Below are 26295 nucleotides of genomic sequence, written 5' to 3' on the forward strand. Positions count from 1 at the left end.
CAGTGACACCCCCCCCCCCAACTGGTAACACCCAGTTATAAATTCATTCATAAATTTCTAGGAGTGATAACACAATATAGAATTCTAAGAAAAGTTTCTCTAGAAGTGTTTTTTCATAGGGAAAACAATTATTTATTAAAACAGACATATCAGTAGAGGTTACATGACCTCTTTAAGCTCCCATGTTCAGCGGAAAAATGGGTGTAAAATAGCACAGGCTGTCTATACTGAGTGCTATACTATGGCACCAGGTGTCATCCACCCCCCCCCCACCCTACATTATTGGGTGCAAAACAGAATCTGGTTCTCAAGCAAGATTATATAGCATTACAGTATTGTCTTTGCAATAAATAAATAAATAAATAAATAAATAAAAGAATGGTTCAAGAAAGATATGAATGGCAGAAATTTTGCTATAGTTTTTCATTACCTTTAAATTGAGGCGTGGAATAAAATAACCTGACATGATGGGTTAAGGGCTGCAGAAAATGAGTGTACTGACGTTGACAAAAGCAGATCACTACCTGCTTGTATGATTGTTGCAAATGATGGGTGCAATCTCATGACGTGTAGGAAGTAATGGAAATTAGGTGAAACCACAGATGCGGTCAGATTATTAGACGAGCAGGGGTACCCCAGCAAGAGTAGATGTTAGATATACAGTATTTCACTATATAAATCAGTTTTTTGCACTTATGTAATTGAGTATGTGAGCAAGTCTTAGAAATCACTTTGCTTCTGCTACTTTCAGATAATTATTCTTACGGTTTTTGCAGTTGGTTAAACTATGCTGTGGAGGTAAAAATAGCTATAATTTTTTGCATATTGGAATAGCGTTCCCATGACAACAATCAAATAAGGAGGAAAAAATGGACAACTACCAAAGTTATAATTTTATTTTTGTGTTTTGACGAGAAGTAGAACTGGATACAACATTGCATTATACTGTATATGTTCAAATTCCCACACTCTTTTAGTAGCAGTTGTCTGTTCAGTATAAAGAAGCTGTCCTAAATTAACCCACAAACATGTACAGTGGCTGGAAATATGCCCAGAATATTGCAGACACCATGAAAATATTTTCTCCATGCTTAGATGTTTGTACATTAACTACCCTAATTGCAGATGCAGAAATGAATAGAAATCATGACTGGTGGCATTACTGGCACACTGGCATATAATTTCTGAATAAAACCATTATGGGTTATTTAAGAGAAAACCCAGATGCTTTGAGTTTATTAGATGTTTTACCAATTACTGAATGGAAGTCTGTAAATATTCTTAATACTTTTACATCATGGGTACACAAACCTGTTTGGTCTGAGGGCAGATCACACTACTTAAAGGTACTGCAGTGGAATTCTGAGATAATGTATATTACAAAAGTAGAGCATTTCTAGTGTTTAGTTAAACAAGCTTTATTTATATACAACTTTTCAACTTGTTTAAAGGCGTTATAATTATATAACTCCTAATACAATATGGTAACGGGCTAGGTACTGCCCCAAAAGAACACCCTTCCTCTCTTGGTATAAATGCAACTCCAAACTAGATAGGGGTAGCAAAAGGTTGGATCCAGCGCTGTGAATGAGGTAAAATGGAAACGATTTCCAAGTTTAATAGTCCTGGTTAAAAAGGTCCAAATGTGTGGAGTCCTGGTGTGAAGAAAGTAGGGGAATATTATCCTCGGAGCCTACACGAGGACCCGGGCGCTATCAACGACACGTTCCATTGTGTCAGGTGAGCTGGAGGATTCCTCCTGCCCCTTTTTTTTTACTCCAAACTAGATACTTAAAGCAGACAGAAAAACGGAGTATGAAGCCATATTTATAAAGATAACAAATTTTATTTCATCACATAAAATGAGACAAACATTTTAAAAAGGTACAAAATGATTTGAGAGACTCTGAAATGTTACAGGGTAAAACCGGAATACAGATCATCCATATAAAAGGACTACAGTCCCTACAATGAGGGTATATGGTATGGGTAATGAATAATCCTATAAGTGGCTAATCCCTCATATAAGGACCCATTAGATAATGAACACAGTGGTCCTGGGAAAAGTTAGGGAAAACCTAAATATCAGAAAATGGAGGAAACTTTACTCATATCGGTGATCATGGACCCTGGATACCAAGTATGAAACCCCAACACGCGTATAGCGGGGTGTGCTTACTCAGCGGGTGCATAGTGTCCTGTTGCAGTCTGGACCTTAAATAGGACAAGTCCCAGATGTTTTCTGTTGTTAATCAGCGCCCATGAGATCGCGGCGCATGTCCACAGATGCGACTGGAAGTGTGGCATGCCCCACCTCCGGCCTGCAGCACCGTAGCGCATATCCGGGTTCCTGACGCGTACCAGGAATACCGGACATGCGCAATGCGCTATGGGAGGCAGGAATGGAGCAGGCGACACACCTGGTCACATGCAAGTGGAGTGCACACCCCGTTGGCCGGCCGAGACGAGAATGATTAAAAGGTAATGTATACTGATGTGCCATTGACATAACTGCTCCCATTCCTATGTAAACAGAACATCCACTAAGGGGATGGCAGATGCACTGCACTACCTGTGCATATAAAGTATGTGTGTGAAAATTATGAACTAAAGTGAAGGATCATGTCCAAAAAAAGAAGAAGAAGGGGGGGGGGGGGAGAAATCCCCCACAGAAATAATGCAGTGTTTATAAACCAAAGTAATGGTTTAATTAAAAAAAGTGGTCTAACAAGGATGTATGTATAGCATCACAATCGTGGTACTCATTATAGAACACCTCATTATGTGATTTATAGTGGTTAATGCGGTCACTTCATTATAATAAAGTTATTACACATCAATTATGTGTCCCATAACAGGATAACGTGTATAAAAAGATAAAATCAAATCAAAATAAAATAAGTGACATAAAAGACATTACAAAAAAAGGGGGGAAGAAGAATGGAGACAATTCGTCAATATTTGGTGGACAGTTGTTTGAACTCATCCACGACCAGATTTCGACTTGAGGGCACAGAGATAGGGGGAGACGGGGACCTTGTGGATATGGATAAAACAGATGTTGGAAACGTACCTGTTGCCTCAGCAGTCTGTTCACGTAATAGTTCCTCTAGGGCATATAGGGCCTCCCTTTCCATCTCACTAGTAATCTCCAAAGATCCAGGGCCCCATTTACGGGAAAATAAATGTAAGTCCTTTAAAGCTGTAAAAAAACACAAATCCCTTTGGATCACGGGGACCCAGAGTGGGTTGTTACCCTTGTGGCGATTGTATAGCATGCCCTAATGTGAGCGACGGACTTCATGTCAGTGGATGGGATGTAATAAGAGACTATATCTTGTGCAGTACCACAAATGTGGTCTACTGCGCACTATGTGGATGTCCAAAGGTCTACATAGGCTTGACATCTAGAGAACTGAGGTCGCGTACTAGAGAACATGTGCGAGACATTGCCGGAGCTAACATCATAAATTATCTCACACAGTTAAACACCCTGCCAAGGCATTTTAAATTATATTATGGCTGTAACCCAAAATCTCTGAAGGTTTGTGGAATTGAACGCATACATTGTGGCATCAGGGGGTGGGGGGGGGGAATTTGAAGAAGGTTCTGGCACAAAGAGAGTGCAAGTGGATTGTTAAATTGGGATCTATGACTCCCTTTGGTCTTAACGAGAAACTCAGCTTTGCATCATTTCTTTAATACAATCTCTACCATTAGCATGTTTTTAATCTATAACTTTTTGTGTCTTGTACATAATTTTTACTAGGTATTTGATGTACCACCTTTTTCCAGTCTGGCTGCCTCCATATAGGACATACAAGATTCAGATCCTGATGATCCTTATAATTAGGACAGAGAAGATTTTATTGTATCCATCATTGTCCGACGTATAACAAATATTGACGAATTGTCTCTATTCTTCTTCCCCCCTTTTTTTGTAATGTCTTTTATGTCACTTATTTTCTTTTAATGTGATTTTATCTTTTTTAAAACGTTATCCTGTTATGGGACAAATATTTGATGTGTAATAATTTTATTACAATGAAGTGACCTTATTAACCACTATAAATCACATAATGAGGTGTTCTATAATGAGTACCACGATTGTGATGCTATACATACATCCTTGTTAGACCACTTTTTTAAATTAAACCATTACTTTGGTTTATAAACACTGCATTATTTCTGTGGGGGATTTCTCCCCCCCCCCCTTCTTCTTCTTTTTTTGGACATGATCCTTCACATTAGTTCATAATTTTCACACACATACTTTATATGCACACGTAGTGCAGTGCATCTGCCATCCCCTTAGTGGATGTTCTGTTTACATAGGAATAGGAGCAGTTACGTCAATGGCACATCAGTATACATTACCTTTTAATCATTCTCGTCTCGGCCGGCCAATGAGGTGCGCACTCCACTTGCATGTGACCGGGTGTGTCGCCTGCTCCATTCCCGCCTCCCATAGCGCATTGCGCATGTCCGGTATTCCTGGTACGCGTCAGGAACCTGGATATACGCTATGGTGCTGCAGGCCAGATGTGGGGCATGCCACACTTCCGGTCGCGTCTGTGGACATGCGCCGCAATCTAATTGGCGCTGATTAACAACAGAAGATATCTGGGTCTTGTCCTATTTAAGGTCCAGACTGCAACAGGACACTACGCATCCCCTGAGGAAGCACACACACCGTGAAACGCAGTATGGGACAGTAGTTCCACGGAGAGGCAGGGACTCCTAGCGTCGTACATAACTATGATGCTAGGAGCCGGGCTCCCTGCAGTGTGTTCGGTCCGGGACTTGCGGCCGAAATACATTCCGTCCTTTACGGACTGAACATGCTCGTGTGAATCCAGCGTGAGGGAGCACTAGGAGGGTATCCTCACTGTGTGGGGCAATACCACTGTGAGGGGGCACTAAGGGGCATCTTTATTGTGTGAGGGGTACTAAGTGGCATTATTACTGCGGGGGCACTAAGGGGGCATCATTTATATGTATGGATGCTAATGGGGCATCCTTATTTGGGTGCACCAAGGGGCATTCTTACTGTGTAAGGGGTACTAAGGGGGCATTATTACTGTAATGGTGCACACAGAGGGCACTATTAAAGTGTGTGAGACACAAAGGAGCACTGTTACTGTATGGGTGAACAATTACTGTGTGGGGCACTAAGGGGACACTATTATAGTGTGCTGGTCACTATCTGTTTGTCAGGGGCAGCAGTATGGGAAGTTTGTGTAGAGGGTGGGTAGGATGTTGGCAAAGCAAAGACCTTAAAGACATCTAGGCAGTAAACTCTGCAGAGACAGGTAATGACCAGGAAGAAAGTGAATGAGTCCAATCAGAGAAGACATCACCTGAGAGTCACTCAATTTAAAGGTTTATTAACAACTTAGACATTAGTGTCATATCCACAATATGTCTGATGTCCACACCTATATAAAGAACGGGGGTCACCCAAACCCCATTTTGCTTAGTGAGGCAGTTGCTGATTACACATTTTAGACGGAGACTAGTGGAGAAGCGGCCGCTCTATCCATTCTGTTCTATGGGAGGTACAGAAACAGCCGATCAAGCGTCAGAGCAAATGTGCCATAAATGTCTAAGTTGGGAATAACCCTTCACTTGTACTGTATTCATTGCACTGTGTTCGCAGCTTGATAATACTCTGTAGAGTGCCAGTGTAGAACTGGTATGTAACTACAGTATGGACGCTGTATGGTGATATTATTGGTTGTATTGGTCTTCATGGTAGATATATGTGTTTATTGTGTGGAGGTATTATTTGGCCTTTGTATAGTGGTATTATTTGGTAAGTGCATGAGTGTGTTATTACAAGGTAAACTCTCATATATACTGTACCTTAGTGTTTATGACGGGTCAAATTATTTGATGGGAGGTCTGATGCATTTATGGATACAGATTCCAGGCACCACATTGTCTTAAAGGGGTTTTCCAGCCGATAAAAATTGATGACCTATCCTCAGGATAGGCCATCAATAGCTGATGGGTCGGGGTCTGAGTCCCGGGACCACGCCGATCAGCTGTTTTGATGGGGCTGCATCGCTCGTACAAGCGCTGCTTCCCCTTCATTTCTTCTTTCTCACTGTGAATGTTCGACACACATTTAGTGCAGCCTTCTACTCCCATTCACTTCAATGGGAGAAGAGGCTGCAATACTTATGAATCGCCACTAAAGGTGTGTCGAACATTCGCTGTGAGCAAGTAGAAATTAAAGAGGCTCTGTTACCACATTATAAGGAGATCGGCGCTGTAATGTAGGTGACAGCAGTGCTTTTTATTTAGAAAAACGATCTCTTTTTACCACTTTATGAGTGATTTTTAGCTTTATGCTAATTACATTCTTAATGCCCAAGTGGGCTTGTTTTTAATTTAGGCCAAGTGGGCGTTGTACAGAGGAGTGTATGACGCTGACCAATCAGTGACCAATCAGCATCCTACACTTCTCTCCATTCATTTACAAAGCACTAGCGATATAGCTATATCGCTATGTGCAGCCACATAAACTCACTATAACATTACTGCAGTGTCCTGACAATGAATATACATTACCTCCAGCCAGGACATGATGTGTATTCAGAATCCTGACACTTCTGAATCTTTTCTGTGGGATTTCCAGCAAGGCAAACGTAATCTCGTTTTATATGACAGTTTAATACATTGAGCAGGTAAATGTTCTTGCTTTAGGGGAATTTGCCATGGGGAACACCCTTTTCTATTTACGCCCCTGATTCGGTATGTGACGTTTAATTTCTTCACTCTCTTAGATGTCATAAATCTGGCCATTACCTTGACTACCCCAGACCACCAGGAATTGAGACAATTTATCTCTCAACTATTCTAGACCACCGGAGCCGAGAAAGCTAGGATATATCTAGAGATAGGTGCGGGTCCCAGAAGTGGGACCCGCATCTATCGGACTTTTATGGCATATCCTGTGGATATGCCATAAATGTCCAAGATGGGAAAACCGCTTTAACTTACAGAGATTGAGAATATACTTTTGTATACAGCTTTTATACAGTTTGATGGGAGCATATTATTTATATATTTTTGCAGCCTACCAGAGATCTGGTTCTGTACAATGCTTCTGTCCCGCAATGCCTTTTAAAGGCTATGAACACCTTTGAAAACGTGTTTGTTTATTTTTGCTTTTGTTTTATATATAAATATATATATATATATATAAATATATATATATATATATATATATATATAATGTGTAATTGTGTTTTGTTGCAACTTTCTATTAAAAATAATTTGTACTTTTTCAGATACAGCGGCTTTGTATCCTGCATACACAACAGCTGTATCATGCACTGAGACCTGAATCCGTCAGGTCAGCAGGAATGACAAGTTCAGTGTTAGTGTGTCACAATCTGTGGGTATGTGGACCCACTAGGCTGCACTGCCGTAACGGAGTAGCAGCTGGCCAAACAACAGTGTATTAAGTCTATACAAAGTCCAAGCACATAGGTACCTGTAGTAGTCCAGACAGTAGCAGCAGCTTAGGCACAGATGGTACTTTGACAACAGATGATGCAAAATGTGGCAGGAGGTACCAGGCGTGGCAGATGACAGAAGACATGGTGTAAGACAGCAGTCGTAGCAGAAGGCACAACACAACTCCAACACTAGAGAGGGCACAGGAACAATTACAGCACGGGATGCAGGATACGGGTAGCAAGGCATGGGAACAGGATACAACTAAGGAACCATTTGCAAGACTAAAATAGGAATACAAACAACGCTCGGGCAAGGAGTGAAAGGGCAGGGCCCTTTTTATAGTCCAGGGTGAACTGGGAATAATTAGTTAATACCTTACATGTGCGCGCACTGGCCCTTTAAGGCAGGGCAGGACGGCCGAATGTGCTGACATCTCCGGGGAGGGAGACGTCGGCAGGATGAGAGGTGTCCCCGGCCATCAGCAGGTAAGGGGAGGCGGAGGTCCGCGACCACGGCTGTTACACAGTGGTTTCTGCGTGTATCTGACACGCAGGATCCACCTGTTATCAATGACATCTAAGTTATGAGCTTAGATGTGATCGATAACAGATTGATCGGACCCGCTGTCACTCTACTCGTCATTCCTGCCGACCTGACGGATTCAGGTCTCAGCGCACGATACAGCTGCTGTGTATCCAGGATATAAAGCAGCTGTATCTGAAAGAGTATAAATAATTTTTAATAAAAAGTAATTAAAAAGCTGCACCAAACACACTGATACACTGTTTTATTTAAAAAAAAAACACCAACATTTTCAAGCGTGAACATAGCCTTTAATGCTTAAACCCTTTGGACCAAACCTATTTTGTCGCCAAGGACCGCAGTAATAAATTTTTTTTTCATGTTTTACTACTTTTGAACAATAATAGCACATTTCATGGGAAAAATATATTTATGTCGCTTCATTCCAGAGTGATAACTTTTCTATTTTTCTGTCTTGGCAACCAAATGTGGGCTTGTTTTATGCGGGACGAGTTATATTTTTTCATAGAGTTATTTTGTCGTACATATAAATGATTTATTAACATTTATTATTTTTTGTTCGGTGAATGGAGAAAAAAAAGCAATTCCACAGTTGTTTTTGCATTTTTTTTTACGTGGTTCACTGTGGGGTTTAAATAACGGGCAAACTTTATTATCGTCATTATAATTGCAGCATACTAGTCCTTCTCAATGAATTAGAATATCATCAAAAAGTACATTTATTTCAGTAATTCATTTCAAAAAGTGAAACTCATATATTATATAGATTTATTACACATAGAGTGATCTATTTTCAGCATTTTTTTCTTTTAATGTTGATGATTATGGCTAACCGTTAATGAAAACTCAAACTTTAGTGTCTCAGAAAATTAGAATATTATATAAGCCCAATTTCAAAAATTATTTTTAATACTGAAATTTTGGCCTACTGAAAAGAATGTACAGTATATGCAGTCAATACTTGGTCGGGACTCCGGCTCTGCATGAATTACTGCATCAATGCGGCGTGGCATGGAGGCGATCAGCCTATATCACTGCTGAGGTGTTATGGAAGCCCAGGTTGCTTTGATAGCGGCCTTCAGCTCGTCTGCATTGTCGGGTCTTGTGTCTCATCTTCCTCTTGACAATAACCCATAGATTCTCTATGGGGTTTAGGTCAGACGAGTTTGCTGGCCAAGCAAGCGCAGTGATACTGTAATTATTAAACCAGGTATTGGTACTTTTGGCAGTGTGGGCTGGTGCCAAGTCCTGCTGGAAAATCCTGCCCTTCCATTGAGGGGTTCCGTCTGAGGTTTCCGTTGGGTTAACCCCTCAACGGAAAGGCAAACTGAAACCTTAACTTCCGTTTCTCTCACCATTGATCTCAATGGTGACGGACACGTTGCTAAAGGTTTCTGTTTGTCACCGTTGTGACAGGGTTCCATTGTTTTGATGGAATCAATAGCGCAGACTTTTGACTTCCGTCAAAACAACAGAGCCCTGTCACAACGGTGACAAACTGAAACCTTTAGCAATGTTTCCGTCACCATTGAGCTCAATGGTGAGGGAAATGAAAGCTAAGGTTGCAGTTTGCCTTTCCATTGAGGGGTTAACCCGACGGAAACCTCAGACGGAACCCCTCAACGGAAGGGCAACGCTGATGTGAACACAACCTTAAAAATATGGGTATGGTACTTCATTTATACACTTGATTCATAGACCACTGAGTTCATTGCTGTTTTGTTTGTGAACTATAGAATGTGTATAATATGCCCTAAGAACAGGTTTGCCAACCTCCACTTCAGTAATTCCTGGACAATTGAGCTAAAAATCAGGGACATACTAAAATTTTTACGGACACATTACAAAATCATTGCCTGTGCACTGTGCAGTGTGTTAGGAGTTACTAACCAATCACAGCTCCGCTTGTAGCTTACCCACGCTAACTTAGCGTGGGAAAGCTGCAAGCGGGTCTGTGATTGGTGCGTCCGACTCACTCACTACTCACTCCACCCCCTCCCCCCAACCATTGCTACCACCAGAGACAGTTTTAGACAAAGTGTGGCCCTGGGCAAAGTTAAAAGTGGGGCCCCAAATGCTGAATTTTTGTATCAATTTGGAAGGCAGTGTGCAGAGAACTGCATCGCTGATTTGTAGCGCATCCAGGAGTGTTGTTAGCCCCAAAGCATATGTCCCTCCTCTATCACAAAAAAATTATATACATATACAGTTAATAAATCATACCACTATACAGATTAAATATTACCTGCATACTGTTACTGAACACATCTCACTATTATAAAACCAATATTACCAATAATAACACAATATAAGGCCCAAAAATTACCGCCACACTATAACCACATAGTGACTGAATAATACCCCCATATTGTTAATGAATAATACCTCCACACCATAACCACATAGTGACCGAATAATACCCCCATACTGTTACTGAATAATACCGCCACACCATAACCACATAGGGACTGAATAATACCCCCATATTGTTAATGAATAATACCTCCACACCGTAACCACATAGTGACCGAATAATACCCCCATACTGTTACTGAATAATACCGCCACACCATAACCACATAGGGACTGAATAATACCCCCATACTGTTACTGAATAATACCGCCACACCATAAACCCATAGGGACTGAATAATACCCCCATACTGTTACAGAATAATACTGCCACACCATAACCACATAGTGACGGAATAATACCCCCATACTGTTACTGAATAAAAACCACTATACAAAGACCAATATTACCAGCATATAGTGACCATATAGTGGTAGATGCCAGTTATGCACAGGAGCTCTGCAGACGATAAAATATTACCACCATATAGTGACCATATAGTGGTAGATGCCAATTATACATAGGAGCTCTGCAGACCATATAATATTACCTCTCTATATTGACCATATAGTGGTAGATGCCAGTTATACACAGGAGCTCTGCAGATGCTATAAGTGATTATAGCACATTTATATCCAGTGACTCACAGGTGATGTTTTCTCTGATCAGTCATTCACTTTCCCTTTTTTTTTCTCCATCCGGCCCAGACCACTGCGACAACTTATTCCTGCCACGACTCGTCTCTGCAGAATTTGACACACAGACATGGTGGTTTCTCGCTTTTCCAGCAACCTCCCCACCTATACCCCATCCTCTAAACAAACTCATAATCCACAGTGCCCAAGATGGTAATAATAATCCTTCAGTGCTTGACACAATAAAAGTGCCCCATCAGTTCCCACACAGTAATAATGCCCAAGTTGTTCCCTCTGTAGGTAGCGCCACACACAGCCCCCTGTAGGTATTGCCTCACACAGCCCCCTATTGATAGTGCCACACACCCCCTCTTGTAGGTAGTGCCACACAGCACCCCCTTGTACAGAGTGCCACACAGCACCCCCTTGTACAACGTGCCACACAGCCCGCTCTTGTAGAGAGTGCCACACAGTCCTCCTTGTAGAGAGTGCCACACAGTACGCCCCCTGTAGATAGTGCCACATAGACCCCAGATCTTACTGCTACCACTCTCCGCTCAGCCATGACATGACTCACATTTAGGAGCAGGTCATGCGGCGCCGGCCGGGAGTGGACGAGTCCAGTCACCTGACCTGAGTCAGTCAGGTGACTCAGGTCAGGTTTCTGGACTCGTCCACTGCCGACACTGACCTCACTCAGACTGCTTACTCACTTCGCCGCGGCCTACACGGCGCACATCCTTTTTGGCACATGTGCAGTGTCATTTTCCAGAAGAATAAGGGTATGTTCACACGATAAAGTAAAAACGGCTGCAAAAGACGGAGCTGTATTCAAGGGAAAGCAGCCTCTTATTTTCAGCCGTTTTAAAGCATCAAACATTTTTTTGATGCGTTTTTTGCAGCCATTTTTGGATCTGCTTTTCTATTGACACAATGAAAAATGGCTCCAAAAACGGCTTAAGAAGTGACATGCACTTCTTTTTATGGGGTGTTTTTTTACGCGCCCTGTTTTCAAATGTCCGCGTAAAAAAATGCCCCGTCTGAACGAAACACAGTTTTTTCCATTGATATCAATAGGCAGATGTTTGGAGGCGTTCAGCTTCTGTTTCTTCAGGCGTTTTTTGAGGCGTTTATGCCCTTAGAAACGTCTGAAAACACTGCGTGAACATACTCTGAGGCAAAATCCTGGACGGTGCTTTTTTCTGCCGGACACTATGGACAGCACAAAAAAGCACCTGTTTTTTGCGGACTGTCCGTAAATTTATGGACGGTTGGCAACACTGCCTAAGAATGAGTATTTTCTTATGGTTACTACTGTGATACTCTTTAATTATTAAGATATACAATACTGATTGCCACTTTATACTGCTGGTCTGCTTACACGGTGTGGCTATTTTAGGATCCTTCAGGAAAACATCTTGGGGGAAGTTTTCTGCCGCTAAAAAGTCGCAAACGGCATAAAAGTCACAATTTGCGGGGAAATTTGCAACTTTTGTGCTGTTTCCGCTGCTCACAGCACTTTTATAAAAAGCTTAGTGAAAGGGGTGAAAGCAGCGTAAATTGTAGTGCAAATCTACTCCAGCTCGTATCTGGAGTAGATTTGACATTCTGGCGTACGGAGATCTAGGTGTTCTCCTATTTAAGTATTTAGAACATCTTACTCTATCTTTATATTAAGACTGGCGTATGAAACGTCAGTCGTAATAATTCTCCTCCTTTATGTCTGTAATATTTTTAATTGGTGGTTGTTAATAAAATGTGGACATTTTTATTGGTGACTGAAAAGATAGTATATGACAGACAATATATGGGAGATTCTATCTGATATTTTAAATCTACTATGCGAGTGGGGGGGTCTACAGAAACTTTTATTAGCAATTCAGTGCTTCAATCTCACCATAAAAACGGTGGAGCTGAGCCAGGCTAAGAAACTATTTTTGTTTTTTCTGGCAGATGGGTTGATCTGGAAGGTTTATAAATGAGCCATCTGCAGCTTTCAATTTTCTGTATACTTAAGATACACAACATATGAGCCAGTCTGCTTCAGTCAGGGTCTTATTTGCAGAGACTGTTATCAGAACGCATGGGATGAATAGACTGGAATTTATACAACGTGGTATTTATGAACTTTATGTGCTGTTACAGGAAGAAAACATTACCAGTGCATTGTGTATATTTTCCTGCAATTCAATCTGACTTCTGAAAGGCTCCAAGTAAACTGTATGAAGACATCAACAAGACATTTCCTAGCATTACAATACAGAAAGCTGAAAGGCCATCACGCAATACAAACTTTAAAGGAAAACGCCAATTAAAATGTAAGTTCAATGTAGTAAATAAAAAGTAAGCCCAACGTAATGTAGGCGCAGACGTAATGGAGAGAGCGCATAACAAGGTGGTTTGGGTATAGCTATATTTTGAGGCTAAGTTTGAAGGGGTTTATAGTGTTAAGCAAAATGGGGGTTGGCATAGGGATGTATCTTTAAGTGGAGAGAGGAGTATGGTGTATATAAGCCCTGGTGGGATAGATGCAGCCCTCTTTCCCGCTGGACAACAGAAGAAAGATTTTCCCGCCCACCCTCCCTTATCTACTGTTTTAGTGTTGCGCTAGGTGGGTTTGCGATTTGTCACAGTAGCGTTTGCGGTAGGAGGAGGGGTCTTTGAAGGCAGATAATGGGAAGAAGGAGAACAACATATGACATTGTTGGAAAAGAACTCGGGGGATTTAACCCTGGGTAGTATTGTAGGGGCTGGGGAGTGGTTACCCAGCTTGTTTCCTACATTGCCCTGATGGTCCCCAGGAAGGGTAGGTTTGGAGATGGTTGCTGACCTCGGGTCAGGTGCAGTACAGCTGTAGGGCAATAATTTCCAGACCTGATAGGGAAAGGATGGAGTTAAAATACAATGCCTGAAGTGCCTTCAAGGATCCTTTAACAGGGGAGTGTTGGTTATATTATGGTTATGCTTCTTTGATTGCATTTGAGTATTTTGTGTATTTAATAAATGGCTGCTGTGGCCTTTACACCAATTTCAAGTTGTGGTCCCTTATTGTGTTACTGGTGGTGGGAGGTCATAGATAGCAAAGGAATCAAGCCATATCATTAAAGGGGCTCTATTCCTTTGAAGATCTTTTGCATAAAACATGTAAAACACCTTTTCTTTTAGTTTGTCCGCAGCTGGACTGGAGTATTGTAAGGTCCCTCTGATCCTCATGCATAAAAATTTAATAACAAGAAGTTTCATTGTTGTCCATAGAAAACACTGAGATCAATATTTATATGTGTGCTGTATATACTATTAATCTGGACACTGTATGGCACTTTTACGTTTATCTTGGCACTGATGACATTCATATGGGCATTGTCCAGCATTATGTGGGAATTTTTGTATTTTTTAAATGTTAGCTTAATTTTTTTTTTGTTCCATTAGGGTATTAATACTCCTGATCTTTATTTGTAACTGTAATGTACTAGCATATTTCTATATGCCAGTGCATAATAATATGAACGGGAACCTGCTAGGGCTGTAGGGTTTGAGGGGAAAAACTCAGTTAAAGCGTCTAATCCCTTTATTTTTTTTACAAAGTGTTATTTTTAAAATTTGACACTTAGAAACAGAATTTTGGTTTCTTAACCCCTTAACCTCTTCACTCGCTGCTCCGCAATAGTACGTCCTGCACAGGGCTTGCTTCCCGCATCCAGACGTACTATTGCGGAGTAGTTCCCGGCGCACACTGTCCTAACGGACAGTCAGCGGACCATCGCCGCTGATTTCGGCAATTAACCCCATAAATGCGGCGACAGATTGCCGTCACCGCATTTAAGGGGTTTGAAGCACATTGGCAGCCCCACGAAGTGATCGTGGGGGCTACCGATGCTTGTCACGGCAATCGGAGATCAGACAATGACCTCCGGGTTGCCATGTACGGAAGCCTCGGAGGAGCAGCCTCCGGCCGGTCCTCCGAGGCTTCCTGTCAGTGTGAGGGTATGTGCACACACTAGCTGTCATTTACGTGTGAAAAGACAGACGTTTTTCAAGAGAAAACCGCTGCCTCGTTTCACACGTAAATGCTCCTCCTCGCATTTTGCTAGGCGTATGAGACGCTCGTAAATCTTGAGCTGTGCTTCATTGAGTTCAATGAAGAACAGCTCAAATTACGTGGCAAAGAAGTGTCCTGCACTTCTTTGCCGAGGCAGTCCATTTACGCGTCGTCGTTTTACAGCTGTCAAATGACGATGCGTAAATTACAGGTCGTCGGCACAGTACGTCGACAAACCCATTCAAATGAATGGGCAGATGTTTGCCGACGTATTGTAGCACTATTTTCAGACGTAAAACGAGGCATAATACGCCTCGTTTACGTCTGAAAATAGGTCGTGTGAACCCAGCCTGACTGTCACGTCAAAACGACAGTTGGAATGCATTACACTACGTGTGTAGTGTAATGTATTCCAGCAGCGATCAGAGCTGCAAGTCTAAGTGTCCCCTAGTGGGACAAGTGAAAAAAGTAAAAAAAAAGTAATAAAAATGTTTTCAAAAAGTGTCAAAATAAAAGTTAGAAATTATATAAACAAACACTGCATTTTTTTCCTATAATAAGTCTTTCATTATAGGAAAGAAATTAACACGTTAAAAAAAGTACACATATTTGGTATCACCGCGTTCGTAACGACCCCAACTATAAAACTGTAATGTTATTTTTCCCGCACGATGAACACCCCAAAAAAAATCAATAAAAAACGACACCAGAATCGCTATTTTTTGGTCACCACCCCTCCCAAAATAGAGAATAAAAAGTCGCATGTACCCGAAAATAGTACCGATAAAAATTACAACCCGTCCTGCAAAAAACAAGCCCTTACACAGCTTGTTTGACTGAAAAATAAAAAAGTTACGGCTCTCAGAATATGGTGACACAGAAAATAAATAATTTGATAAAAAAGTGATTTTATTGCGCAAACGCGGCAAAACATGAAAAAACCTATATACATATGGTATCGCCGTAATCGTATTGACCTTCAGAATAAAGTAAAATCGTCATTTATAGTGCACGGTGAACGCCGCAAAAAATAAACTAAAAAACATTGTCAGAATTGCTTGTTTTTGGTCACCCGGCTTGAAAAAAAATGTAATAAAGTGATCAAAAAAATCGCATATACCCCAAAATGGTACCAATGAAAAGTACAGATTGTCCCGCAACAAATAAGCCCTCACGCAGCTCCGGTGGAGAAAAAATAAAGAAGTTCAGGCTCTCTGAATATGGCGATGTGCAGTGTTTTCTAAAAGCGGGTAACATCCGACACCATTTATCAGTGCGACACCGGCCACACATCTATGAATTATTATTTATTTACCGCATTATTATGCCCTGATGTTCTCCGCACAGCTCACATATGCCCCCATATTATAAACTGAAATACCAGCGAAACCCAAAACAGAAAAACTACCAAGCAAAATCTGCGCTCCAAAAGCAAAATGGTGTCCCTCCCTTCTGAGCCCTGCAGCGTGCCCAAACAGCAGTTTGCGCCCACATATATAGCATCGCCATACCCGGGAGAACACGCTTAACGTTTTAGGAGGTATTTGTCTTCAGTGGCACAAACTGGGCACAACATATTATGCACTAAAATGGAATATCAGTGGAAAATTGCAATATTCACACCATCCGCTGTGCATTAACCCCTTTGCGCACTATGACTTAATAGCACGTCATGATGCGGGGGTTGATGTATGGAGCGGGCTCACATGCTGAGCCCGCTCCATACGCTGCGGGTGTCGGCTGTGTATTACAGCTGACACCCGGGACTAACGGACAGGAACAGCGATCGCGCTGTTACAGGAGTCTGTAAAAATAACAATATACTGCAATACATTAGTATTGCAGCATATTGTACCCGCGATCCAATGACAGCGGGTACAAGTCCCCTAAGGGGACTAATAAAATGCGTAGAAGAATTAAAGTTATTAGTAGTGAGAAAGAAAAAAGTTTAAAGTTAAAAAAAACAACTTTTCTCATTTTTCGTCTAAAATAATGTAAAAAAATAAACAGAATTGTTATCGCTACGTCCGTAAAAGGCCGAACTATTACAATATACCATTATTTAACTCGCACGGTGAACACCGTAAAAAACTTAAATAATTTAAACCGCCAAAATCGCTGTAGTTTTCGTTTTTACTGCACGGCGAAAGCTGTAAAAACGAAAACACCGATTTTTTTTTCCTATATTCCTATATTTTCCTATTTTTTTTCAGTTTCCCAGTACATTTTATGGCACTTTAAATGATATCAATAGAAACTACAATTCCTCCCGCAAGAAATAAGCCCTCACATCACTCTACTGACAGAAAAAGAAAAAAGTTATGGCTCTTGGAAGGCGGGGAGGGAAAAACGAAAATAAGAAAACAAAAAATGGATCAGTCCTGAAAGGGTTAATTCATTTCTAATGAAAAAAAATGTATGACCACATGTGGGGTATTTCCGTATCGGGGAGAAATAGCTTTAAAAAAATTGGTTGTTTATTTCTCCTTTATCCCTTGTGAAAATGAGAAAATGCAACATTTTAGTGGAAAAAAATTGTGATATTAATTCTAATAAATTCTACAAGGGACCCGTGGAGTCTAAATGCTCACTATACCCCTAGAAAAATTCCTTGAGCGGTGTAGTTTCCAAAATGGGGACACTTTTGGGGGGTTTCCCCTGTTTTGGTCTCTCCAGGGCGTTGCAAACGCGACATAGCACCGAAAACCAATCCAGCAAAATCCGTGCTACAAAATCCAAATGGCGCTCCTTCCCTTCTGAGCCCTGCTGTGGGTCCAATCAGCAGTTTATTACAACATATGGGGTATTGCTGTAATCAGGAGACATTGCTTTACAAATGTTAGGGTGATTTTCTTCATTATTCCTCGTAAATATTAAAAATGTCTATGTTTTTTCAGAAAAAAAGTAGATTTTCATATTTACAGACTAATTCTAATAAATTTAGCGAAAAACCTGTGTAGTCAAAATGCTAACTGTACCCCTAGATAAATTCCTTGAGGGGTGTAGTTTCCAAAATGGGGTCACTTTTGGGGTGTTTCCACTGTTTTGGCACCACATGACCTCTTCAAACCTGACAAGGTGCCTAAAATATATTCTAAAAAAAAGGAGGCCCAAAATCCACTGGGTGCTCCTTTGCTTCTGAGGCCGGTGCTTCAGTCCATTATCGCACTAGGGCCACATGTGGGATATTTCTAAAAACTGCAGAATCCGGGGAATAAATATTGAGTTGCATTTCTCTGGTAAAACCTTCTGTGTTACAAAAATTTTTTTATTAGAAATGAATTTCGGCAAAAAAAATTAAATTTGTAAATTACGCCTCTACTTTGCTTTAATACCTGTGAAACGCCTAAAGGGTTAAAACACTTTGTGAATGCTGATTCGAATACCTTGAGGGGTGCAGTTTTTAAAATGGGGTGACTTCTGGGGATTTTCTAATATATAAGGCCCTCAAAGCCACCTCAGAACTGAACTGGTCCCAGAAAAAATGGCCTTTTGAAATTTTCTAGAAAATATGAGAAATTGCTGCTAAAGTTCTAAGCCTTGTAACGTCCTAGAAAAATAAAAGGACATTCAAAAAACCATGCAAACATAAAGTAGACATATGGGAAATGTTAACTGGTAACTATTTTGTGCGGTATTACTATCTGTTTTACAAGCAGATACGTTTAAATTTAGAAAAATGCAAATTTTTTCTAAATTGTGGTGTTTTTCAGAAATAAATACCAAAATTATCGACAAATTTTTTTCACTAACATAAAGTACAACATGTCACGAGAAAACTATCTCAGAATCGCTTGGATAGGTAAAAGCATTCCAACGTTATTACCACATAAAGTAACACATGTCAGATTTGAAAAAATTGGCTGGGTCCTGAAGGGGTTAATGACCAGGCCATTTTGCACGTTAATGACCAAGGATTATTTTTTGTTTTTTCACGGTCGCATTCCAAGAGTCGTAACTTTTTTTTTATTCCGTCGACATAGCCGTATAAGGGCTTGATTTTTGCGGGATAATAAAACCATTATTTGATTTTGACTGTAATTTATTTTATTTTTTTTCACAAACTTTGCTTAACTGATTTACATTTTTTTTTTTAATCCCACCAGGGGACTTCACTATGCGATCTGTTGATCGCATATATAATGCTTTGGTATACTTAGTATACCAAAGCATTATTGCCTGTCAGTGTAAAACAGGCAACCTATTAGGTCATGTCTCCGGCATCGCCTAACAGGCAGATGCTGAAGGCAGACCTGGGGGTCTTTGTTAGGCCCCCGGCTGTCATGGAAACCCGACTGCGACCCGCGATTTCTTTGCGGGGGCGCCGATGGGGTGACAGAGGGAGCTCCCTCCCTCTGTCAAACACATTAGATGTCGCTGTCACTATTGATGTATAACAGCCGTGCTCCTGCCGCTGATCGTGTGGGTACAGTGACAGTACCCGCGCCATCACAGGACAGATATATCCGTCCTCATGCGCGAACTAGCAGCTGCAGAGGACGGATATATCCGTCCTTCGGCGTTAAGGGGTTAAGTTCTGGGGATTTTGTGAAGCTGTATGCATGTAGACAAAAAGATAATTGGAATTAACCACAATCATAATTTAAGTATTTTCTATAAAAGATTACACTTAGGGCGGATTCAGATGAACGTGTTTTCCGTCCGTGCCGGCCGCGTGGTTTTCACGCGGCTCGCGCGGACCTAGAGAAGTCTATGGGGCAGTGCAGACAGTCCGTGAGTTTTGCGCAGCGTTAGTCCGCTGCGTAAAACTCGCGACATGTTCTATGTGTCAGCCTTTTTCGCGCATCACGCACCCATTGAAGTCAATGGGTGCGTAAAAATCACGCATGCCCCACGGAAGCACTTCTGTGGGACAAGCGTTATTCGCGCAATAACAGTAAAAGAATGAATGTAAACAGAAAAGCACCACGTGCTTTTCTGTTTACAAACATTTAAACGGAGTGTCATAAAGATGGCGGCTGCGCGAAAAGCACGCAGCCGCGCATCCATGTGAACAGGGCACACGGAGCTGTCAAGTGCCTTTTGCGCATGCAAAACGCTGCGGTTTTTCCGTGCGCAAAAACGGCACGATCGTCTGAATCAGCCCTTACACAAAGATTATGCTTGCATAAAGGTGCCGTAAGCAAGGCCGCCATCAGGAATTTCTGGGGCCCATAAAGCCAAGATGTCTGGGCACTCCTCCATTACCGGGGGTGGACAATGGAAAGTGTGGCGCTCATGTTTGTACATTATATGCGTTAACCGATTTTGGTGCTGACGTCAATTACAGTGAACGAAACCATGGAGCAGGCAGTAACCGGTTAATGCCCTGGATTTTGTTCAATTTAGAAAAAACATATCCCACTGTTTGGCATATAGTGGGATACGTCGCTCGGGGAGTGGAGCTTTCCCAGAGCTGGAGTCCCCGGGCAGATCTTCTACTAGCGCTCTGCCCAGCCTAGCATCATAGTTATGTACGATGCCAGGAGTCCCTGCCTCACATTTTCAGTATGGGACAGTAGTGTGTTTGGTGCAACTTTGCAATTACATTTTATTAAAAATTATTTTTACTTTTTAAGATACAGCTGCTTTGTGTACTGTATACAGAGCAGCTGTATCATGCGCTGAGTCCTGTATCCGTCAGATCAGCGGTGCTGACGTGTTCAGTGTCAGCGGGTCCGGCGTGTCTCTTTCACGCAGAATTGAGCTGTTAGGCCGGGTTCCCACGGGACGGATATGCTGCATAAAAATCATGCAGCGTTTGCGACCTGGAACTTGTAATTCCGCACAGTGGTGCGTTTTTTTGGACGGAAATTCCGCAGCGCAAAAAAAGCACTAATACTTACCCCCTCCTCTGACATTCGCTCAGGCCTCCCTGGATGACATTGCAGGCTATGTGACGCTGCAGCCTGTGATTGGCTGCTGTGGTCCCAAGGGATGCAATGTAATCCCAGGAGGCCGGACTGCAGGAAGAAGGAGAGGGTTCTAGGTAATTCTGGGTAAGTATGATTTATTTATTTTTTTCGGTGTTGTGATTTTTGTGGCGTAAATGCTGAGATTATGCTACAAACGTCGCAACACTGGGCTTTCTGTTGCGGGTTTTCCATCCCCATTGAATTCAATGGGGAAAACGCAACAGAAATGCAACAAAAACACAGCATAAATTGACATGCTGCAGAATTAAATTCTGCACCGCAGGTCAAGTCATTAATGTTTACGCTGCAGTTTTTTTCCGCCTCGTGGGCATGAGATTTACAAAATCTCATCCACTTTGCTACTACTGTAAATGATGCGGAATTTCTGCCCAGAATTCCGTTACGCAAATTCTGCAGCGTTTACGCTACGTGGGAACCCGGCCTTACCGATCACATCTAAGTTATGTACAAAGATGTGATCGATAAAATCTTGAGCCGACCGCTGTCACTGAATCTGTCAGTCCCGCTGACCTGATGATTTCAGGTCTCAGTGCACGATACAGCTGCTCTGTATACAGGATACAAAGCAACTGTATTTAAAAAACTTTTTAAGAGACATTTTTATAAAAAAATAAAAAATAAAATGTGTACACAGCTTTTAAACAGAATCTCCTCACCCCACACATAACATTTAGGGTCAGTTCACAAGTTATGTAAATACTGCAGATTTTCCGCAACGGAATTGCGAAAAATCGGCAGGCAATACAGTACCAGCAAAAAACGCTCAGAAATTGACCTGCGGTGCAGAGTTTTATGCCGCAGCATGTCAATTGTATTTGCGTAACCGCTGCTTATTTGTTTCCGGTATTGCCCATTGAATTCAATGGGGAGGTAAAACCCGCAACACATAGCAATTGTTGCGCTTTTTGAGGCGGGTTCGAAGCAATTCTGCTGTAAAAACTGAAACTCATAAAAAATAATCTTATACTTACCCAGGAGTCTGTGTTTCTTCCTCCAGATCGACCTCCTGGGATGACGCTTCAACTCATGTGACGGCCGCTGCAGCCAAATACAGGCCAATCACAGGATGAAACGTCATCCCAGGAGGTCGGCCTAATGGTAGGCCAGCTAAATGCTGCAGTTTCCACAGCGGACATTCCGGGCGAAAAGCTGCACCACAGTTTGGGGTGGATTTTCGCCCGGAATTCCCTGCGGCGCACAGGGCAGATACGCTGTGTGATTTTACGAAGCATATCATTCCCATGTGAACTCAACCTAACAGTTAAGTTCCCCCTCCCACAACTAAAATTAATAATGAATCCCTTCCCCCACACATAGCATTCACAGCCAAGTCCCACCCTCCCCCCCAAAAAAATTTTACACAAATTCACACCCTCACTTATAGCATTTATAGCATTTATAGCTAAGTCCCCCTTCCCCCCCCCACAAAAAACTTTTATACAAATCCCCTCCCCCACATATAGCATTTACAGCTAAGTCCCCCTCCCCTACAAAAACGATTTGTAAAGAATCCCCCCTACCCCACACATAACGTTACAGTTTCTTACCTGCCCTGAGCAAAATCTTCATCAGCTGCCTGGTAGAAGTTGCAGGCAGGAGGGGAGGAGAGCGGTGTGTTACTGCTCCTCTTCAGCTCTTCTTCCTCCATCCTCCCTCCCCTGGTTAGAAGGAGCTGTCTGGTGGGCGGCTCCATCCACACGGAGCTTCTGTTTCCTGCTCATGCAGCATCTTCCTCTCAGGGCCCCAGCGTAAGATACTTTACAGAATGGCCCATTGCATTGCAGGGTCCGTTCCTTTCTCGTTTTATTATTATTATTACTGTTCTCCCTCTCCTGACAGCCTGCCAGGAGAAGGAGAAGTTACAGCAGGTCTGCGGGGGCCTGCGAGGGGGGTGCCACCAGTTCGGCGGGCCCCTTTTTTTTAGCCATGTGGCCAGACCCCTGACGACAGTACCACTAGTACTGCCCTGATGGCGGCCCTGGCCATAAGTATAAAGATAGTTTAGTTAGTAAATGGGTATAGGGGTATATTATTATTAACCATATTTTTGTAACAATACATGTAGGTGGAGAATATTTTTGAAAAACATTTTCTTGTTAGTTTCTAATTATGTTAGCTAATGCAATGTGAACACTTCAGTTTGCCTACTTTATAATATGTAAAGCCTATTTCCACTAGTTACATAGTGGGGAAAATTTATAAAGTGCATAAAAAGACTGCTTCAAATGGATATAGAGAAGATTTTTAATTTTTAAGGCACATTGGAAAATAAAATGCAGTATTTAAAGTAGTAAAAATTAGCATTTGAACAAATTTGCATGTCCCCCCAAGTCCAAGTGTACATAGAATAAAACGTTTTTTTAAAATAATCATTAACCCCTTAGGCCGGGTTCCCATGTAGCGCAAATGCTGCAGAATTTCCACAGCAGCATTTACAATAGCAGCAAAGTGGATGAAATTAACCCCTTAAGGACACAGCCTGTTTTCGCCTAATGGACCAGGCCATTTTTTTCAAATCTGACATGTCACTTTATGTGATAATAACTTTGGAATGCTTTTATGTTTTCTAGCGATTCTGAGAATGTTTTCTCGTGACACATTGTACTTTAAGTTAGTGGTAAAATTTGGTTGATACATTCAGTGTTTATTTGGGAAAAATACCAAAATGTTGAGAAAATGTTATAAAAATTAGCTTTTTTCTAAATTTAAATGTATCTACTTGTAAAACAGATAGTAATACCACAGAAAATAGTTACTAGTTAACATTTCCCATATGTCTACTTTATGTTGGCTTTTATTTTTCTAGGATTTTACAAGGCTTTGAACTTTAGCAGCAATTTCTCACATTTTCAATAAAATTTCAAAAGGCTATTTTTTCAAGGACCAGTTCAGTTCTGAAGTGGCTTTAATGGCCTTATATATTAGAAACCCCCTATAAAACACCCCATTTTAAAAACTGCACCCTCAAAGTATTCGGAACAGAAAGTTTCTTAACCCTTTTAGTGTTTCACAGGAATTAAAGCAAAGGGGAGGTGATATTTACATCTTAATTTTTTTGGGCAGAAAATCTGTTTTAGTTCATTTTTTTTCTGTAACACAGAAGGTTTTACCAGAGAAATGCAACTCCATATTTATTGCCCAGATTCTGCAGTTTTTAGAAATATCTCACATGTGGCCCTAACGTGCTAATGTACTGAAACACAGGCCTCAGAAGCAAAGGAGCACCTAGAGGATTTTGGGGCCTCCATTTTATTAGAATATATTTTAGGCACCATGTCTGGTTTGAAGAGGTCTCGTGGGTCCAAAACAGTGGAAACCCCCCAAAAAGACACCGTTTGGCAAACTGTACCCCTCAAGGAATTTATCAAGCAGTATAGTGAGCATTTTAACCCCACAGGCTTTTTGCCGAATTTAGTGGAATTAGGATGTGAAAATGAAAATCTAAATTTTTTCTAATAAAATTTAGAAATCTTCAATATTTACAAGGCATAAAGGAGAAAAAGCACCCCTACATTTGAAAAGCAATTTCTCCCGATTATGACAACACCCCATATGTGGTAATAAACAGCTATTTGGACCCACGGCAGGGAAGAAGTACCATTTGGAGCTCAAGTTTTGCTGGAATGGTTTTCGGGTGCCACATCTCATTTGCAAAACCCCTGCCGGACCAAATCAATGGAAATCCCCAATAGTGACTTCATTTGGGAAACTACACCCCAGAAGGAATTTAACAAGGGGTATATTGTGCATTTTGACCCCACAGGCTTTTTGCTGAATCTAGTGGAATTATGCTGTGAAATTGAAAATTACATTTTGTCAGAGAAAACTTTTAATTTTTATAAGTCATAAAGGAGAAAAAACACCCCAACATTTGAAAAGCAATTTCTCCCGATTAAGGCAGTACCCCATATGGGGTCAAAAACTGCTGTTTGGACACACGACAGGGCTCAGAGAGGCAGGAGCGCTATTTGGCATGCAGATTTTGCTGGCTTGGTTTTTGGGCGCCATGTTGCATTTGCAAAACCCTGAGGTACCACAGTACAGTGGAAGCACCCAAGAAGTGACCCCATTTTAGAAACTACACCCCTCAAGGCATTTATCATTTGCCTGGTCATATGACAGGGCTCACAAGTGAAAAGCACCATGCGCATTTGAGGCCTATTTTGGTGATTTTCACAGCATTGGCCCACAACTGCATGGCTCTGTGTTCAAATAGTAAAACAAACCCCCAAGTAGTGACTCCTATTTTGGAAACGACACCTCTTAAGGCATTTTAAGGGGTGTAGTGAGCATTTTGACCCCACATGTTTTTTCATTAGAAATTAATGCGCAGTGGATGGTGCAAAGTAAAAATTGCAATTTTCCGCTGATATGCCAATTCAGTGCACAATATGTTGTGTCCAGTTTGTGCCACCGAAGACAAATACCTCATAAAATGTTAAGCGTGTTTTCCCGGGTACTGTGATGCCATATATGTGGACGTAAACTGCTGTTTGGGTACACTGTAGGGTTCAAAAGGGAGGGAGCACCATTTGGCTTTTGGAGCGCAGATTTAGCTTGGCAGTTGTTCTGTTTGGTGTTTTACTGGTATTTCATATAATGTGGGGGCATATATAAACTGTGCGGAGTACATCAGGGTATATGTAAGCCTGGCGGAGTACATCAGGGCATAACAAGAGGGTATAATAATGCAGTAATAAGATAATAATCCGCAGATATGTGTCCAGTGTCACACTGATAAATGGTGCCCAATCTTATTAGCTTTTGGAACACTCCGCACATTTTGTGTTGTCATTTTCTGAGAGCCAGAACATTTTTATTTTTTCTCCAGCTGTGTGAGGGCTTATTTGTTGCGGGACAAGCTGTCATTTTCATTTGTACAGTTTTGGGGTACACGTGATTTTTTGATCACTTTTTATGCGATTTTTCGGCAAGCAAGGTGACAAAAAAACAGCAATTCTGAGAATGTTTTTTATTCTTTTTTTTTTTACTGTGCGCTATAAATGACAATTTTACTTTATTCTGCGGGTCGATACGATTGCGACGATACCATATGTATATAGTTTTTTTAAAGTTTTGCAGCGTTTGCACAATAAAATCACTTTTGTTTTAAAAAAAATAATGTATATTTTTTGTGTCACCATGTTCTGAGTGCCATAACTTTTTTTATTTTTCAGTCAAAAAAGCTGTGTAAGGGCTTGTATTTTGCGGGACCAGTTATAGTTTTTATTGGTATTGTTTTGGGGTAAATTCAACTTTTTGATCACTATATATTAGATGTTTTGGGAGGGCTGGTGATTAAAAAAAAATTGTGATTCT

The 26295-nt window shown here is 41.3% G+C and overlaps 1 long non-coding RNA gene across 1 annotated transcript in view; it reads left to right on the plus strand.

Moving 5' to 3' along the window:
- LOC142742654 (uncharacterized) overlaps positions 1-26295 on the plus strand; it is an 85686-nt gene that overhangs the window by 56314 nt on the left and 3077 nt on the right. Inside the window, exon 2 of the long non-coding RNA XR_012881416.1 lies at positions 13147-13319. This is a non-coding gene — a long non-coding RNA (uncharacterized LOC142742654). The remainder of the gene's footprint in view (positions 1-13146; positions 13320-26295) is intronic.

The sequence above is a fragment of the Rhinoderma darwinii genome, chromosome 2 (assembly GCF_050947455.1).
Source record: "Rhinoderma darwinii isolate aRhiDar2 chromosome 2, aRhiDar2.hap1, whole genome shotgun sequence".
In the NCBI taxonomy this organism is placed as follows: domain Eukaryota; kingdom Metazoa; phylum Chordata; class Amphibia; order Anura; family Rhinodermatidae; genus Rhinoderma; species Rhinoderma darwinii.